We start from the raw sequence: 12,932 nt of genomic DNA, 5'->3' as shown, positions 1-12,932 counted from the left end.
AAGAAGGAGGTCCTTGGAACCTCCAACAACCTGGATTTGCAGTTGGCATCCTGAATTTGAGGAAGTCCTTGGAACCTCCAATATGTACTGGGTTGGTCAGAAGCACAAGTAACAATCTGGACTTGCCATTGGTGTCTGAAGTGGAGGAAGGGGTTGGTCTTGTAGGACTAAACCCTCAATGTGTGAGAACTGACACTATCTCGGGGTAGTTTCAGAACTGAGTTGAATTCTCAGACATCCTGCTGGTGTCTGAGAATTGCTTGGTGTTACGGAGGAAGCCCTGTAAAACACACACATTAGAACTGACACAGAAACCCAAAATACATCCCAAAATTCTGTGCCTTAAGACAGCAATGTATTGTTATCCTTCGTGGTTCTGTGGATTGACTGAACTCACCTGGGGTCCCTCATGAGGTTGCTGTCAGAGAGTGATTGGAGATAAGGCCACCTGAATGTTTGATTCTAAAGGATGTCCAAGATAGCTCATTTGCATGAGTTACAGTTGATGCTGGTTTTCAGCTGGAGGATCAGCTGGACCTCTTGTGGCCTAGCCTTGTTAGCCTCTCAACATCATTTTTGCCACATTGCATGTGTTATGCAGTTAGTCCAAATTGAAGTGTAGGATATGACTTCCAGTGTGAGTACTGGTAGGTTTGGTTCATTGGAGGACTGTGTCTGGAGACTAGCTAACACATCTGATAGTCTGATATTTGTCAGTGATTTATATTTCTGGGTGTTTGTGTGTGTGCTTGTGTTTTATTCACTGTGCTGTGAAAAATAATGACTCATAATCTAGAAAACCAAGCCCTCAGTTCTAGGAAATGTTTATGTATTATTTTTTAATATTTTCTTTTATTTCATTTTCTTCACTGTCTTGAAAAAAATCATTTTAGTTAGATATAGAGACAGCTGAATTATTCTTTAATTGTCTTCTCACTTTTCTCCAAACTGTTTCTTTTTCCCTCTACCACCCTGGAGATTTTCTACATTGTCTTCCAATACATCTATAGAATTTTTATTTATTTGTGCTATCACAAGGAAATCCACACCCATTTTCGTTTTCTCTGAACATTTTACATGATATTCTCTGAAAATGATATTCTTTTATGTATTTTTACATAATATTCTTTTAAAAAGGAGTCAAATATATTTTTGTTAGTCTCTGGAAATATTAATTACAATTGTGCTGAATGTTTGTATATTCCTTCTTTTGTATTTTGTTTCTTCTAAATTCCTTCTGTCTGTTAATTTTATCTGTTTCATGATGAAGAATTTCCTCAAATGTTGTGACATCTAATATTCATAATCAGAATAAAGCAGTATAAATGGATTGGAAACTCAGTGGGCACAGGGCATAGGTTTACGTGGAATGTTATGCAATGAATAGTATTTTTTATTGGCAACCACAAAAAAATGATAATACTTATAGATGGATGCTTTCCCTTGGGTTTTTCAGATTCTCAAATAAATAATCTGCAGTCTTCTAGGCTGCTTGTTCCAGATGCAGGATGGGGTAAAAGCTGTGTTTCTACCTTTCGGATTGCTGATTTTCACTAAGTCCAGTGTTTTCAGCTCCACCCTTTACCCTTCCCTCAGCTGTGCCAGGGTTCGGAACACTAAGCATTGTCAATCTGTAACTGTAACAGTCAATCTGTCCATCCATCTGTAACTAGAAAGAAGTCTGATTCCTCATGCCAAACCATTAATAATTGTTCCCCTTAGGAAAGAATTAAGACAAGATTTTCACCTTTAATTTTATCCTTAAAAATGTTTCTCACAATGTTCCTTTAGCCATTTTTTGAATACTTGGCAGCAATCATATCTAAGCTGAATGTAGAAACAATTTGGAATTAGAAAACAATCTGGTTCTCCAGGAGGTAGAGAGAGAAGCCCATGGCACTGAATTTTTATCTACACTGCACACCTGTAATTTTCTCACTGCATGTTGGTTCCCTGGAAATCCGTGGGCTGTGGTTAATGGCTGGCTGCACACAGCCTTGCAGTTGGCTTATCTCAGAGGGAGTTAATAGATAGAACTGTATCGTCATAGACCTAGAAGCAAGAAGACACATTAGATCCTAAAGGTTTGGAATAAAGAAAAAAATCGTTCAATGGTGAATAGAGAGAATCTCCTCTCTGAGGCAAGACATTTTTAATTTTTTTCTGAATAAGGCTGACAATATAAATGAGTCGCTTCCCACTGTAAAGACTCCAGACATTACTCTTGAGAATTTTGCTAAGAACAGAAGTACAATGAAGTGCTATTTTGAATTTTGACCCATCTCATTAAACTCCATGAAAGACGTAAGTGTTCAGCAAAGTAATCCTGAGGGGGAAAGGAGAGCGATTTTCTTATGATTTTTAAACTTCAGTCATCACAAAATTTGTTCTTTGAATGAAATAAAATGAAAACACGCAGCAAGCACTGTGTGTGTGTGTGTGTGTGTGTGTTAAAGGCAAAGAGGATAATCTGAAGAGTGTTTTTGTCCAAAATAAGAAATTATCTGTTTTTAATAACATGTCTGAAGAAAGAAATACTCAGAAAGTTAGTTTTCTTCTTTTGAAGTAAAAGATAATAAGAAAATAAACATTAAAAATATCTCTAAAATATCCCCCTAATAAAAAATCTGGTTTAACATCAAGCATGGCTAAGTTAAAAGAAAAAAATTTTCAAGAACTATATTAACCTAGTTGAGAGAAATAATTTTTAAAAATTCTTTCAATCATAGAGATAGTCATGAACTATTAAGCGTTGTATGTTCCAAAAATTTATTTTTAGTTTGGTAATTTAGAAATAACTTCCCGTAAAACAATGCTCTATATGACATTTTAATTTCCTGGCTAACTAATGAAGGGTTACTTAACACAAAAGACAGATTAAGATGGTTTGACATTAATATGCCCTCCATATGCTGAGAGAGAGCACATGTGCATTTATGTTGTGTAGAAACACAAATGGACTCATTATATTCTATACACTCATCTGCAAACAGCTTTTGTCGTCTTTTAGTCATAAAAATACCGTGATGTAAAATAATTCAAATGATGCAGAGGATTTGTAGTCTAATAGCTAAGCTTTACCCTTTAATGCTGCCTGAAACATATAAATTTTACCACGGTAACCAATATCAAACATTTGGTGTTTATACAGTTATGCACTGTTTAAAGACAAGGATATGTGATACGTTCTGAGAAATGCGACATTAGGCTATTTCGCCATTGCGTGAACATCATAGAGCATACTTACACAAACCTAGATGGTGTAGCCTACTGTACACCTAGGCTATATGGTACTAATCTTACAGGACCACCATTGTATATATGGTCAGTTCTTGACTGAAACATCATTATGCAGTGCGTGACTATACTTTCATCATATTTTCTCTTTCTGTGTATGTACTTGTGTGTATGCATGTGATTTTGTATGTGTATAGACACAAATATGAATTATTCTTTTTCCAAATAAGAACCAAATATAAAAATGGCTCTAAAATCCACTTACAAAACACTCTTATGGATACTGCTCTATGTCAAACTAAAGATCCACTTCATTATTTGTAACAGCTGTACTATGACACATTTTATGGGTGAACAAAAAAATAAAATAATGCATCCGTTAATAAAGTTTAAGCGATTTCCATTTTTATACTGTCACAAACTTTATATCACTTATGTCTTTGTGCAAATGCATGTATATTTCTATAGACTAGATCCTCAGAAAGGAAATAACTGGGACAAACGATAGACGTGTTTTAAATTTTGACAACATCTGCCAAATTGCCTTGTACAAACTTTATACAATCTCCCCAAAATTCATGGGAATGCCATTTTGCCATTTATATCATTAACAAGTGTAGAAATTTGTCTTTTGTTTATTTACTTTTATCTTTTGCCAAGTGTTAACTTTATTTTAATTTGAATTTTTCTCATTATTAGCATGAGTAAAGAAGTTTTCATATGTTTAGTCACATTTAGATTCCCTCTTCTGACTTGACTGTTCATTTCAAATGCCCATCTGCTTTTCAAGTTTTACATTTTTCTTACTGATGTTTTCTGCTTTCTTGTCATTCTCTTTATCATTTTCTTTCTTTGTCATTCCTCTGTTTAAGTGGGACTTTGAGAATTTTATATTAACCATGTATTATCTACATAAGGCTAGCCTTGTATTTTTTAAAAAAACATTTCCTATCAAAAAAAGGTCACCCTATATGGATATGCTATTTAATTATTTTTTTCTATGTCCCACTGTATTCTCTTCAAACTCCAGTTAAAATTACTGGATATTTTTTCAGATTGTTATTAATACTTCTACATTACATTTATTCTATTTTTATGGTTTTACTTAACTAATTATAGTATCTTTTACAAGCATTATCAATAATTCAGAATTAACTATTGCTTTTTTAAATTCTTTCATCACCCTTATCCTTTCATTTACAAATGTTTTTGATTTGTTGAAATATCTTAACATGTTTTTTATGAGTTTGTGGCTTAGATAATTTTTTTCAGAATTTTTACGTGGTGAAGATGTCTTTAATTGATTCTCACAGTCAAATATGTTATTATAGCTGGATCTAAGTCTAGATACAGAATTCTTTAGCTTCAACATTTAATCATTATTTTCTTGAAATCTCATTGATATTTTGTAAAAGAGGAATTTAACTAGATCAATAAATAGGCCAGGAAGATTTTATTTAAGACTGCTGCAAAAGGGAAGAGAGATGAAACTCAATCCTACAGAAACAAAATGCTGGAGAGTTTTTAAGCCTTGGGGTAAGCTAGTGAAAAAATACTGCAGGACATAAGGGGAATCAAAGTTGGACTCCTACCCTTCCATAGAGACTGGGTAATAGAGGCCCTGTCTTTCCTGATGATTACATTTGGAGGGACTGGTTTCCAGGTCCTTGAGAAGATACTCCTGGGTGGTAAATAATTTACATCTTAAAGGGGCAGAGAAAGAATTTACAACTGCAAGTTTTCTAAAGTAAATGCTAGAAGAAAAGGGAGATCAGGGTTCAGTAGTCAGGAAGAAACCTGTCTGAGCTGAGGGAAATATTGAGGCTGTCTTGGTCAATTCCTTTAAGTTGCTTTTTGTTTTCCTGTAAGTATGTAAGATATTCTCTTTACTCTTGGAAACTATAAATTTCACCGAGATATGTCAAGTTAGAAGTCATTTGATGCTATAGTCTACTACTATATTGGTTATTATTATATTTAATAGAATAGTCCCTTATTGTTTTGTTACTTCTACAGTTCATGCCCTTTGAAATCTCCTCAGGCACTCTTACGAACAGATCTTGGATCTCCTGGGGCTATTTTCTAAATAATAATGCTCACGTCTTTGGCATCCTGCACCAGGTACTGTGGCAATCATTTAACTGTCATTCTTGATCATGAATTTGGTTTTCATCCATCTCATTTTCATTATCCAGACATTCTATTGACTTTTCAAAATAGAATTCATTTTTAGAATAGTTTTAGACACACAGAAAAAAATTCTGAAGGTAGTACAGAGAGTTTCCATATACTTTGAACCCAGTTTTCACTATCATCGTACAGTAACTAACATCGTACACTAACATGGTACAGTAGTGTGGTACATTTGTTACAATGAACCAACCAATAAATAAAAGCCCATACTTTATTCAAATTCTCTTATTTTACTCAGTATTCTTTTTCTGTTCCTGGATCCTATCCAGGATATCACTGGATGCTAAATGTGTTGCTTATGATCCTCATGACTCTGGCAGTTTCTTCGACTTATCTTGCTTTTGATGATTTTTAAAGTTTTGAGGACTACAGCTGAGATAGTTTGTAGGATGTTCGTCTGTTGGAATTGGTCTGATGTTCTTCTCATGATCGTACTGGGGTTGTGGGTTATTGGGAGGAAGACCCAGGAGGTAGTGTGTTTTCATCACGTCCCATCGAGAATACATACTATCAGCATGATTTATGACTTTTGATATTGACCTTAATTATCTGGATGAGGTAGTGTCTGCTAGGTTTCCCCACTGTAAAGGTAGTAATTTTCTCCCTTTCTATATTGTACTTTATGGAAATAAGTCATTATAAGCAGTCCATACCTAAAGAGTGGCGAGCTATTCACCCCATTCTTACTAGTTAATTTGTTAATAATTTGGACACTGAAAGTAAAAACCTTGGCTCTGAAATACAATGAATCGTGCAGCATCTCTGCAAATTTAAATAAATTTTTCCTCCTATTACTTCATGAGCCACTCCTGCTCCTGCTTCTGATAATGATTTTAATTCTGTTCTGCTGGTAAAACTAATTTTTTTTAAGACATCCTATATGTCATCTGCATTTTTTAGTAGGTTCTCCATTCTTTCAAAATGCCATGAATCCTACTCCTTTCCTCTTAGCTCTGGAAGAAAATCAAGAGCAAATAACCCCTTTTCACTGACATTTTCAAACAAAGCTGTTATCTAAAAAGTGCCTTTCATTCTAAGTTTTCTAGACTGCATTTGTAACCTTCCAACATCAGTTACAGTCCCTGATTCTTTTAGTTTTTTAGTTTTTTGTGTTTTTCTTACTTTTTTTTTTTTGAGTAAGATTAGCCCTGAGCTAAATGCTGCCAATCCTCCTCTTTTTGCTGAGAAAGACTGGCCCTGAGCTAACATCCGTGTCCATCTTCCCCTACTTTATATGTGGGACGCCTACCACAGCATGGCTTGTCCAAGCGGTGCCATGTCCGCACCCGGGATCCGAACCAGTGAACTCTCGGCTGCTGAAGTGCAAGGTGCTCACTCAACCGCTGCACCTACAGGCCAGCCCCACAGTCCCTGGTTCTTATGCAGTTGCATTGCTGATCACCAAGAACATTTCCTCTGGTATCTCAGGGTTCCTTTGTTCTAGAAGCAGTTGAGAATTAGGTATTGGTATGTTGTCATCTTGAAACTGAAAAGTTTGAACAAAGCTTTAAGTTAAAGATGCCTCAAAAAGCAACATTGATTCAGCCAATTGGAAAGAATCTTTTGAGCCAAGTCTCTACTTCCCTCTGACCCTGAGGACTTCTCCCCACCTCTACCTTCCCCACTGCATGTACGCTCTCTCTCACATACATACACACACACATTTGCACACAATTCCTGATCTTACTGCTCCCTTCACAAGGTTTCCTATTAAACAATTCTCTTGGGCAAGAGTTTGGAAGATGGCGGCATAGGAGGACTCTGAACTCAACTTCTCCCATGGAAACAACAAATCTGCAACTACTTATGGAGCAGTTTCCTCTAAGAGAGATCTGGAAACTGAATAAAAGGAACCTCCACAATAAGGAGCAACACTGACAGGGGTGGAAGAGGCAGAAACACAGCTCTGCTAAGGAAAAAACCACATCCTAGCCACAGTGCTTCATGATTGGGTGCCATCTCAAAGGTATGGAGTTTTATCTGGAGGAGGAGGGATCTGAGTAGGGGATCTATGCCACAGTAGGTATCTCAGTCCTTAGATTCAGCACGACTGAGACAAAATCCCATAATACCTGGCTTTGCTGGCTTTCAAAACCAATGGAGGATACCCCTGGAAAAACAAGTCTCTCAAATTGTCAGAGGCTACTTCACATTTCTCTACCATTTTGGTAGAGGTAGCCCTTGGTGCATCCTTACTGCCCACTCCTATTAGAGCAAATGAGGACCCCAATCACTAGATGTATCAGTAGCTTTGATCTTCTCCACAAACTATTGTTCATAAATTACTAAGCTGTCTCACATTCATAAGAAGAATGTTTTGGTTAGTTATTTCTTGGATCGTCTGGCTTTTACCATTTGTTCCAATTTCATGATCTAAAACATGGATGTAAAACAGTTTACTAAGTCCATTATACATTATCCCAATGTACCTGTTATAGCTTTATATCTTAATACTAATGTCTTGTCTCATGTGTCTTACCAAAAACAGTTCTCCTTTGTTCGTGACTCTGTTACTATACTTCATGTGAAAAGTAATCTTGGCAATTTGGTGTTTTACATGAACAATGAAAATACTTAAAGCAGAGAAAAGTCTTTCAAAGTGATACTTTATTATTATTGTTATGTCCACATTCACAATATCATGGATATAAACATAACACTTGTTGCAAACTTTATTCTATTTTGAGAAAAAAATTATATATATATAATATATATATGAAAGCACTATTATATAAATGAAAGTCAAGATGATTTGCATGAATTTTACACAGTTTGGTTGCAAATTGTTAATAATCCTCAGTGAGAATATAAAAGCAAAATCACTAATAGTGGAGAATTTTAGGAAGCTAGGTAATATTTATAAGATTTTTCTAGACATCCATAGCAGGAGAATTTTTAGGTATTACCTCAACATCAGTTTGTTTCCACAATTTTTAGTTCTGTTAAATAAGTGGACATGTCTATATCAAAGAAGTAGTTCAAGCTTCTCATGAATTTCCACAAACAACTTATTGAGAAGAATAGAAATAAATGCTTGAAATTTTTTAATTAAATTTGCGAATACAGGTTATTGGACTTGTAAGAAGAAGAATGAGTGAAAGAAGTTACATGCAAAGATTATTTTACTGAGTGAATTGGTTGAATGAAGGCATATTTTACTTCCAAACATGGCTAAACAAATGATCTATAGATAGAGATATAGTTAAGTATGAGTATAAAAAAAAGAATGAAGAAAACCTTACATATCATAAACTTACAAAGGTCATCATTAATTTTGTTTTTTTTGTATGACACACCAAGAAGAGTCCAGAAGTTGTATACTGGTAAGTACATCAAAGACACCCTCTTCATTCACTAAATGCTGAGTCAAGGAGTCAATATGAATATTGGCTCCAACCTCTGAACTCCTGGATAGAACTAAACTGACACCGGTGTCATTTCAGTTGGCCATAATCAGATGACATTATTATGTATAGCCTTCTGCCCACTAGGAACTAGGTGGGAACAATTGTTTTCCTTTCCAGTGATATTATCAAATATGCATGGAATTATAATTGTTCATAATTTCCATAAGTCTGAGAAGAACATTACCAGACCATCCATACTAACCAATCAATCTTGATTAAACTAAAAGAGAAATCTCAAATATAAGAATATTCTTAATTAAATATTTTGAATCCAAGAAGATTTACTTTACTCAATTAAAAGAAAACTTCAGAGTAAGATGTTGAAAACACAAATCCCTTAGTACCATCTGTTTTTATTTTTAAAGTGTGGCCTATAAAACATAACAACACAAATAAATTATATGTTAACTCTCTTGGAAATAGTTTCATAGTATTTAATTTCTTATCTTCTCTATAGTCTTAGCACTTTTTGGTGATATTAACTTTTAGGATAATTTAAAGTAAAACATTGCTCAAGAACTTTATGCCCCCTGCTTTCAGAAGAAACAATCAAAATCTTAAATTATCTGTATGTCATTATCGATTCTTATACATTTAAACTGTGACTTGGTTTTGTAGTGATATAAGGGAAGCCATGAGCTTAATCTTTCCATTGGCTAATTAAATTTCTATTTATAAATATATAGACAATCCTTAAAGCTTTCCAGCAACATAGAAAAAAAATGTTACTTTTGTGCAAAGTTCATAGGATTAAAACTGTAGAAAAATTGCCTACCCTTTCTTGAATCTCCTTTGCGCAGAAAACAATATTCTTTATGACATTTCCCTCTTTCTATATATCGAGCTTTATCTCTAGTCATACCTTCAGAAGAAGAAGGAGGTGAAGGAAAATTAAAGGAGAAAGAAAGAGGAGAGAAGTTCTAACGTTTATTGACCATTTAGTGTGCCAAACCCTGAACCAAATGCATAAATTAAATCATCTCATAATGAGAAAGTTGCCATGATTATTCCCAATTTAGAAATGAGTCAACTGAGATTTAGAGATGTTAAGCAACTTGTCCTTAGTCATTCAACTCTTAAGTGCAGCTCAAAAGTGACTAATTCTTTTTGCTTTGCATGCATCAATTTATTGGCAGTTCTTTTTACCTACCATGTTCTTTCATACATCTTTGTCTTCTCTTCCTGCAGCATCCCATTGTGACCTGCCCTCTTATAAAAGTCTTATTCAGTCCACCAGGTTCAGGTCTCATGCTATTTTAGCTCTAATAACTGATTGATTTCTCCAAGCAGAATAAACCATATTCCTCTCTCGCTGCACCTCCTTTAAGGTGTATAAATGCTGTATATTGCAACTGCTCTCTTGTTCATCTTTCTTTAGAAACAAAGGCAGGGCGATGTGGTGCTCATCTTGCTTTCCAGAGAACCTGGAGCATGGGTGACGTACCTGATGCACGTGGTTAAATGAAGAAGGAACCAACATGAAGGAGCAGATACATCAAACTGAATGGCCAAGAAGAAAAAGTGCAGAATTCATAATCTTTCTCCATCCACCACATGTTTGCTAACATCTTCCTGGACGTTTGAACCTTTTTATCACAGTGGTGTCTCAGTTGAAAATATTGAAGCTTGACTTCGAATGACTGATTTGTATTTTAGACTTTTTCCTACAGTGGTTTGGTGTTAACAGCACTTCTATGTCATTGTCACTATTTATTGAGAACCTACAAAGCAAAGGAGGATATTTTGTTTAACAGCCTTTTTTTTTAAATGAAGGAGTTCACTATGTTCTGGTATAATGACAATATCATATTATTGTAATCATTATAAATACTAAATTATACGAGAGAAGTTAAATAATTAGACCCTCAGGAGCAAACTTGGGCCACCAAGCTTCTTTCTAAGATGGGCGGAATCAAATAACTAATGACCAGGGTAATTTTTTGCCGTATGGGATTTTAAAACTGAAGGCACCAGCTAACTTGTGAAAGATAATAGATGGGATTTTAAAGGGAGTATAAAGGAGAAGGGGAAAAATAGATGAAGCTTCTACCACTAGGAGAAAGATTTTGGGGGTAAAAAGAGACGGTAATAATAAATTATTAAATTTTGCTCTGTGCTTTATAATGTAAATCCTATTTCCCTTCCTTTCACAAAATTTTCAGTAAAATCTGTATTACTAACATTTATCTTTTAGAGCTGGATTTTTTTTTCTGGGATTCATCTACATGCTCATTTTGTATCAAGGTGGGTGCAGGGGGAGGAAAGAGAAAATCCATGGGAATATAATGGCATCTGGACTACAGTTACAGTTGTTACCATTTATCCTTCTTTGTTAAAGGATGATACTATCAGAAATAGTGCTAATGAGTTTGTTATGTGGAAGTGTAAGGTGCTTGCCTACCTAGCTGGACCACTTACCGCCATTATCTAAACCATCTCCGGAAAATCTGAGTGTTCCACAAGCTTCCAAGAGAAGAACTATTTTCTGCTCAGATGCGTTTCCTTGTAATAAGCTGATAATGGTTCTTGAATTTTGCTTCACTCTACTTCTAGTAAGTTTTGATTAATTCAATTTTGCTCTAAGGCCCATCCAGTCAGGTTTGTTTACACACATAGAATGGGGTGTCTTTTTCCTTGCGCATAATACAGGGGGGGGTCATTTAGAATTATAAGTCTTCAGAGTTTCCTTTCAAGTCTATGGGTCTATGAATAAGACTAGGAAAAATCCAGCAATCTAATTCACTGGCTGCCACAAATCTCAGAATGTAGTTCAGTCTTCATCATTTCAAAGCATCAACTTATTTGTGATGTCAAGAAGTACAAGACAAGGATAGTTTTATTGTTTTTGTCAATTTTTAGTCATTTTGCTTAAACAATTACTTTCAGATTCGCATAACACATATTCAACGATTTGAAGCTTCCATGATAAAAGTAGAGATCACAATTCTGATTCTCTTTATTTAAACAGAGAAATTGAATTTTGTAACTCTCGTCTTACACTCAGGGAATTTGCATAATCTTGACTTAGGTTTCTAGTTTTCTGTAACAGGACAATAAATTTCAAGTATTTAAAGAGTTATTTAATTTTCTAGTAAATATCACATTTTATTTTATAGGTACACATTGAGCTTTGAAGTTTTTCATCAAGAATCAGCCAAATAATTTTTTTCTGTTTCAGATAATAGCCTTGTATTAAAAAAAAAATCAACAGCTATTCTCATTACCAACTTGTAAGAAAGTGTAAAATACAAAATAAAGAGATAACTTTGGGAACAAAAGTGTCAACGTATTTATAGTTTATTACATTTTCTAAGATGTACAAACTCTATTGTAACGAGGAAAGAGTCTTTTACGAAGACAGAAAATAAATAAATCCTTCAGCTGAGTTATGTGAACACAGATGGATCGAAATGCTGGCTGATTTGGATAGATACACGTTCATGGTTAGTGGATGTGGATGCTGTGTGGATGCCCATGTGTATCTGTTTCTGTACAGAAAAGCTCATATCCCTACTCGTGCAATAAAGGTTGAAAATTATAACATGCTTTAAACGGGTTTGGTCCTAAAGTGGAAAGAGCAATTTATTTTCTTCCTACGACACAGCACCTTTTCTTTTGATTCTGTAGCTCCGTCTCTCTCCAGGCCTCCCTCTCACTCACTTCCTCTCTCCTTTTCCACTGCACACTGTAATGAGGCACAGCTAGAGATTCTTTTCAAAGAGGAAAAAAAGTACATCTCTAAGTGGTGCAAATGGGCTGAAAATGTGTTCCTTCTGCTCAGGAATGGCTCCTACAGTGCACACTATGAAAAATCTACTTTTTTCTCTGTTTGTGACACACACACAGCCTTTATTTTCTGATTTGTAAGAGTCAAAGTCATAAATGGTGAATGCTATGGCTCTTGGAGGGTGTTTCAGAGTAGAATAGAGAAAGTTTCCAATTTCGTTGAATGGAATTTCTGCCTTAATAGAGCACACGCAGTTCAGATTGAGTAAAAGACAATAAATGAACAGAATGCATATGAAAGAAAGATGCATGCAAAAAAGGAGAAGGAAGCATAAAACTCTCCTTCAAACACAAATTTCATTTGAAAAT

This window comes from Equus przewalskii, chromosome 25 (genome assembly GCF_037783145.1).
Source record: "Equus przewalskii isolate Varuska chromosome 25, EquPr2, whole genome shotgun sequence".
Classification (NCBI taxonomy): Eukaryota; Metazoa; Chordata; class Mammalia; order Perissodactyla; family Equidae; genus Equus; species Equus przewalskii.
Note: the sequence above shows the minus strand (reverse complement) of the source record.